General features: G+C 33.7%; 2 protein-coding genes across 2 annotated transcripts in view; one reads left to right on the top strand and one right to left on the bottom strand.

Moving 5' to 3' along the window:
- The window catches only part of LOC101745884 (protocadherin-like wing polarity protein stan), a 214,910-nt gene that overhangs the window by 194,865 nt on the left and 12,398 nt on the right, over nt 1–7,647 (bottom strand). The window lies entirely within an intron of this gene.
- The window catches only part of LOC732931 (calcyphosphine), a 57,169-nt gene that overhangs the window by 13,128 nt on the left and 36,394 nt on the right, over nt 1–7,647 (top strand). The gene's annotated exons all lie outside the window — the stretch shown is intronic.

Genomic DNA, 7,647 nt, shown 5'->3' on the forward strand with positions numbered 1-7,647 from the left:
CTATGGTATACCACATAAATTGTAAAATGGATTAATCTCAATTTAATACTTGGTCAGCACACCGAAACGTGCACGTGATCAAACGTTACAGACGGTCCCTTAGGAGAAGGGTTTTAATTTTAAAATCCATTTACAAATGGCAGACCGTCCCGCAAGAGGGAACATCGCCCTCCGAACTATAAAATATACGAATGAATATTTTATATCTAGCATAACGTAGTTTGTATCAATAAAACTCGTTTTATCGCTTTGACCGATAATTATGACCAACCAAGACGGTAGCAAACGGGAAATACACTATGGGGTTACTAAAATCGGAAAATAATCCTAAACTAGGCACCTTTTTCTACCTACTGTCACTACTTCTGTATTAACACTGTTAACAAATTTACTTCCAAACTAACGGCTCTAATTCTAAAGTGGTAGGGCATGTCGGGGTCCCTTGAGGTTGTGTAACCTACCATCTTACTGTTTGAAGGTTCCGGTTTGAAGTAGAAGATGCACATTGACATTTTGGTGTATATCAACTTCGGTGACCGCTTAACATCAGGTGGCTCGTTCGCCTAATATAGCTAATAAAAAAAGGAAACGGATCTCTACATGACCATGATACTGGCTTCACATTTTCAGTAATTATTGTATACTGTAAAGTTTTGAAAGAATTTTACGCTTTTATTCTCTCATTGTAATCGCATATTTAACAATGCCAAATAAAAAACAATAATTTTAGGAAAACTTTAAAAAAAATTTAGCAACATTGATTTGCATAACAGAATGATATTTTTATGTAATTGTCTTATGAAAACACATGCGAGTGACAAACTGATTCCTATAATTTATTCGTAGTTCCTATAGCTATAAATCTGTCTGGAGGATAGGTGACATTAAAGCAATTCAGTTTGTCTGATTAACTCATTTTGATCCTCAACCGTAATGGTCACTTTCATGTTGAGCGCGCGTATCAAAATATGCTATAACTTGTTTAATTTGTGTTCGAAATGTAAACAAAGTATACCGGCAAAAGTCATGATAACATACAGTTACATACTCCTCGTTAAACTAAAATTAAAAATACTCTAATTCAAATATTGACGCCGCGGCCGAAGCTACAAAAAAAATCATTAAAACAATATGGCGGCAAAACTAAAACCCAGTCCAACGCCGAGCTAAAGTTTGTGAATTTTGTGAATCAATCCGCTTAGAAAACTCGCGAGTTCACGTTCGAGAATTTTCTAAGCCAATCGACACATTATTTTCTTTGTCCCAGTAGTATTAAACCTTTAATAGAAAATTGACCGTGAATACAATTACGTACAATACGTCATTACATCTAGTAACTAGAAAATTGACGGTGAATTTTCTAGTTAGATGTAATTTTATGTATTTCTAAATAAAATGGCAAATAAATAGAAATTGTGAATCTAATAAATTAAAAAGAGGACATGTCCAATAATTGTAATTCGTATGTAACGAATATTTCTATCGACCTTGCGACCCTTTCAGTGGAACGTGACACCAATAAACATTAATAACCTTTCCACTCTGTTTTCAACGAAAGCTGAAACCCTGTCACATAAAAATTAAATAATTGATATTCATCTAAATAATGACCGTATTTTTGTAATTCGTTTATATTACAACCCCGAATTTCTTAATTTTTGACTTTCGGTGGCAAAAGGGAATGAAGTCACGCATGCCGTTTCGTGTTTGCTTAAGTTTTATTTATTAATTAGAAAACGCACAAACACCGCGCGTAAACATTATTATCGTAATGAGTTCATTTTCTTTCAGTGCACGTTCTTAAGAGTAGTAATACCGTTTCCTTATTCTATCTTTAATGTTCTTATTTTAAAATTAAGCTTGCTTGGTAAAAGTCTTTTACGCAAATTTGCTGATCGTGCATATTAATGTGTATTGTATTACGCAAAAATAGTGATACACTAATGTTTTATACACAACTGGCAACAATTAAAACTTAGCTATATTTTCTTTGGTCGAATCACGGAATCGATTAAGCGACGACGCGACTTGCTGGCGCGACGATAACGACTTTTTCAACATAAGTTACTAGAAATCCATTGAAATAAAACCGGAAGGCCATATGATTTTCTTACTTGGAGACCGTAATAGGTTGTTCGGTAGCAGAATTTAAAGTTGATATTTGCTTTTTAAAACATACGTTGAGCATGACGATCTTGATTTGCTTGCTTGAAAAGAAAATACGTTATATTTACTAGTAAAAACCGAAAATGCATTTGTTTTTATTTGGTTGTGTATTCTAAGTAAAGTATTACTTGGTATTTGGACTTTTAACTTTATTTACTCGTTAGTTATATAATATTGTGCTACATATATATTCCTGATATTTCGAAATTTTAATATAATTAAAGAAATATGACGTTTCATTTATATTAAATTATAATATACTAACCTTACTCGCCCGCTTCGCTAGGCATTTAAAATTAACATTATTATTTATTGTGATTATTATTAGGGAGTCCAACACTCGTATAAATATTAGCCTATCCATTAAGCACATGTATTTTCTACATGGATACCAAATCTCAAGTCAATCGGATGCATGGTTCAGTAGTTATAAGGGAACATCCGTAAAAAACACTGTAGATTTATATATTAGTATAGATTACGAAGATGGTTAAAACAAGCGGGAGAGTATAGGTAAAAAACCAAACAAATCTATCAAATATCTTCAATTATTTGTTCATATCAGGAGAGGAACTTCGGCTCGGAAAGATAGAAAACGGAAACAAACAATGGGTGGACTAGGATAATTAAACTTCCCCGCCCTGCCTACTTTTGGCGTGAAGCAGTAAGGCATTACAGTTTAACGGGCGGTGTAGCCGTTGTACTGTAAAAGTGAGACTTAGAACTTATGCTTCAAGGTGAATGACGATATTTACGTTCTTGATGGGTTCCGGTGACCAGGTGGGCAGTGGGATCATCCATCCAGGGAAACAAAAATTAAGATGTGTGGTGTCGTGGGACGCCGGATAAGAACGAAGTTCCTTATTATAAAAATATTAATTTTAAGGTCTATTCGAGGTATAAAGGAAGTAAAACTGGAGGTTTCGCAACAACCCACGGTCATTCGGTAACGTGCGAACTTATTGTGGTACACTTCATTCACGGTTGTTTGCAAAAGAGTTTGTGTAATGCGCAAACGAACGCTCTGAGATCATGGTCAATGAATGAATGATGTTATTTTTTGTACGTTATTACAAAGTTAAGTCGTACACTGTGTGCATTACTAATAAAAATCTTACGTTACGGACGTTTTTTACCGGTTAGGGTACCCCTCCGCATCGTCCCATAAGGAACTTCGTTCCAAAATTATTTCGATATCACACAGTATATTTTACAAGAAAAATCCGGAATTAATAAATAATTTCGAAAAGACATTAATAAAAGTTGATATTTTCCTTGTTTCACCCTTCAATCTTTAACTCATCGTCCGTAGACGAAACTATAAATATTTAAATGTTAAAACAGGAAAACGAGGGGTTGACACGTTATATACATATTAATGTGATGTGGGTAGTCAGCCGAGAAAATAATTGCGGCCCAGCTCCACCAGATATGTATTAGTTTTTATAAAAATTCAGAAACTTCAAGGTAATAATTTGATCTGAATCTGATTTGTGTAGTCTTAATTTATGTATGTATGTGTATGAGTAACAAAGTTTGAATTGAACATAATATAAAATTTATATTCACAAACGTGGTTAAGGCTCTAATGTTTATTTTTGAATTTTAAAATAGGCACTGAACTTGTTTTGACCCGCTTATGTACAGGACAAACACGTAACATAAATATTTCTATTGATATTACTCAGGATGTACCTATAAAGGTTACGATCGAGTTAAAAAAAAATGGTTTCTACTTCTAAATATTAAATTCAAAACATCTTGTTCACTTAAATGTTATAATCTGAGTTGATGCCGCCCTTTTGGTTCATTTTCTTTTGCTTGGTAGATTTGTAGCACAACAATATTCTTTGGCAAGAATCTTCCTTTTTACAATTTGAATATAAAGTAAAATTTTCATTAGTCATTTTTCAAGCTCGCTACAACTCTATTTGTATGTCTAATATTTGCAAATTATTAGACTTTTGATCGTAGTTTTCTTAACGATCTAATCAAAAGACAGACATCATTTTAACCAACCAAAATTCCTATATTATGACAAATTATTTAAACTAGAGGTCCCGCAGTAGTCGAAATTCGACTATAATTAATTGGAATTGTAAGTTGGTACACTATTATGACTGTATTTTATACTTCTATAATCACAAATTTCTCCAAGGCTACACTATAAAAAAATATTAATAAAGACAAGCAATATTTAATCTATTCTCAATTTGACCACAGACGTCAAGAACAAAAGTTTGACAATAAATAGTATGCATGCATGTGTGCGTCAAATACATGGTATATAGTGTGTGTAATGTTTTCTTAATTGATTTCATGTATCTTTTATGCATTATTTAAAAAAAATATTAGCATTGTGCACTTCTTCTCTATATTCTCTATAAGTGTGGAAAATTTCATACTCCTCCGTCCGCGCAATTTTCGTAAAAAGGGATACAAAGTTTTTGCTTCACGTATTAGTATATAGATAATTATTAAAATAATATTTATTTATTAATCAGTTAGGAAACTTGTTACTTTGAGTTCGACACTTGAGCGTTTTTGGAGTACGATCTCTCCTATGCAAAAAAAAAAATCCCCATCAACTACGCACAAAAACTGCAATGAACGACCAAAAACATAGAAACTACTAGACATAAATACTAAATTAAAATCCTAGACTAAATTACTAGACATACTCGTACTAAATTACTATATATTTGACAATAACTTTCGCGCCGTGTAAGTTTTCATTCAAGTTACTATGTTCATCCTATTATTTAAAAAACATTTGACCATCTAGATTTTAAGTGTTATCATTAGGAGATACCACCTCCATTATTTAGGTATTAGATCGTTTTGCGGGGACAGCTGTTAGGAGTCACAAAGCGTGAATATGCTAATATCCGAATCAGCATTTATATCTGTGTAGGAGATTCCACATAGCGACGATTTAGTCAATCGAATACATTCCATACTGTATACATATTACAAACAGTCATGTACACATAACGCACTAAACACACCCTTTTTTAGTTTTACTTTACTTTAAAAATTCTAACATAACATTTAAAAGAGTCCGTTAGTTTAGTTACATAGCTAATATTTTACAAGAACATTACTGGAAACTCTATTCAACTGCAAAGAGGAATGTAAATTTACAAATTCCTAAAACTAAATTTCGAATTGGCTAAAAAGGTCCAGATCGATAGATATGAGAGTGCATGCCTCGTACACAGCACAGAGGGTAGGTACCGCAATATCTACGTGCAAGGGTCCTCCCCTCTGAGTCATAAAGAGGGTGGCGTTACTCCCTCTCACTTTTGAGGGTTTGGTCGATATTGCTCTCTTTTGTTTTCGCACTTTCAACGCAATGGGTAGTGGTATCGAACCGGTTTCCTGATAGTTCGTTAACTATTTAAAATGTTCGACTAAGCGAACTAGGGATTATCGGATCGTGTACATTCAACTTGAACTCCGCATAGTGATTCCAATTTGTTTACCGAGTTTCTGTTCGTTTTACAGAAATAAATGTAATCTAATCTATACATATAAAAAAATTAGAGTGTCTGTTTGTAATATTGAAATAACCGCTTTTTACTACATGCATATGGATATATATACGGTACATTTGCCATATACCAAAATACCAAAATAACTTTTACGTCGTACTTGGCCGGCCAGGTTTCAACGTAGCACACAGAAGGCGTAAGACAGGAAAAGTGGGATTTCCCCACCGCCTCACAAAGGAAGATGCTATGAAGTGGTTCCAACAGAAATATGATGGTATCATACTTAATAGCAAAGCAAAGTAAAATATAAGTAAATAAAAGTAATAATAAAACATTTTTTACAATTTTTGTCTGTCTGGAACGACTGGACCGATTTTGATGAAACTTCTACTAATAGGTAGCTGATGGTATAAGGAGTAACTTAGACCTAACCTTAACCGTACCTTAACCGTAACCTTTTTTTAGACTAGCTTCGCCCCGCGGCGTCACCCGCAGTTATTGTCGTACCGCGCGCAACATGGCGGGACTCGCCTATCAATAATAAAATTTTATGTTTCCGAAGCGAAGCGAAGGCGGGTCGCTAGTCAATCAAAACGAAGACATGTGTGGATGAAAGAGATATGATATAATTTGTTAATTTTGAGAAAACGGGCAATAAACTTTTGTTGTTTGTACTTTTTTTTCGTACATAACTCCATCACATGCAATTTCTAAAAATATCCTTTAAACCCGGAGTTTTAAGGTCTAATATGGTTTATAGGCTAATAATACCATCATTCAATGTAAACACTCAAAAATCTTACTAATTTTTTATTTATTTTTTTATTGCTTAGATGGGTGTACGAGCTCACAGCCCACCTGGTGTTGATTACCCATGGACATCTATAACGTAAATGCGCCACCCACCTTAACCCCTTCATCCACTCATGGCTTCGTTTATAAGAAGACTTTTTAATAATTTTTGTAGTTTTTGTTAGCGGAAGCATTCTCGCATCATTTTGTGCGATCGAGTTGAATTTTTTCTAAGAAGTATGTAATTGTTAATTCGGGAAGATTTTTAGTCCAGCACTAACAACAAAATATATCTTACGTGCAAGTCATTTTAACAATTCGATGTTTAGCGATGAGTCTCCGGGATTCATTAGTAACATTTCGACTTGAAAGGTTGTGACAAATTTTTAAAGATCAAAACATAAACCTCATGTTGTAAGTAGTGGCTGCAAATGATCCTGGTTGAATGTTGAATTTTATTCCTTCAATCAGTTACAAGGTTGATTACCATGAATGCATCTTACAATTATCGATTTAATTTAGTTAAAAATACTTTAAGGGCTTAACTTCGTTACCTATTTCTTATATTAAAATTTTCAATAACCCTTTATTGTGGTCCTAGAATACTACGACCATAATAGTAGCTACGTCTCTCTAATACCTTAGTAATACAAATCAATTTAACCCATACGAAATCTAGACGCGTCTTCATAGCAACTGCACTTGTATGACTTTCGAAACTTTACTTTAAAAACGCTTATAGTATGACCATCCGTCTGCAGATCAAAAGCTCGAGAAGCCAGTGCGAGAGAGACCGGATCAAATACAAAACGTTCGCTTTACCTGCGCCGGCTGCTATCGAAAGCTTCCGGTGTGGCTTTATTTACTCAATACCTTAGTACTGCAAATGAAGATCTTGTTTTGAAAAAAAAAAATTTTGTTGTTCCGTACAAGTATTTAACAATTTTTTTTTTTTGTATTACTTAGATGGGTGGACGATCTCACAGCCCAACTGGTGTTAAGTTGTTGCTGGCAATAAATAATAAATATAATTTGGCTATTGCTTTTAATTTGGAGATAACGGGTGTTGCATAGGCAATGAAACGTACATACATACATAATATATAAATTCAAAATACTGATTGGACTTTTTTATTGCACAGATAAGTGATTACTGGAGTCACAACATGAATAGCGTAACCTGTTTTGAGACATG

The sequence above is a fragment of the Bombyx mori genome, chromosome 22, assembly GCF_030269925.1.
Source record: "Bombyx mori chromosome 22, ASM3026992v2".
NCBI lineage: Eukaryota > Metazoa > Arthropoda > Insecta > Lepidoptera > Bombycidae > Bombyx > Bombyx mori.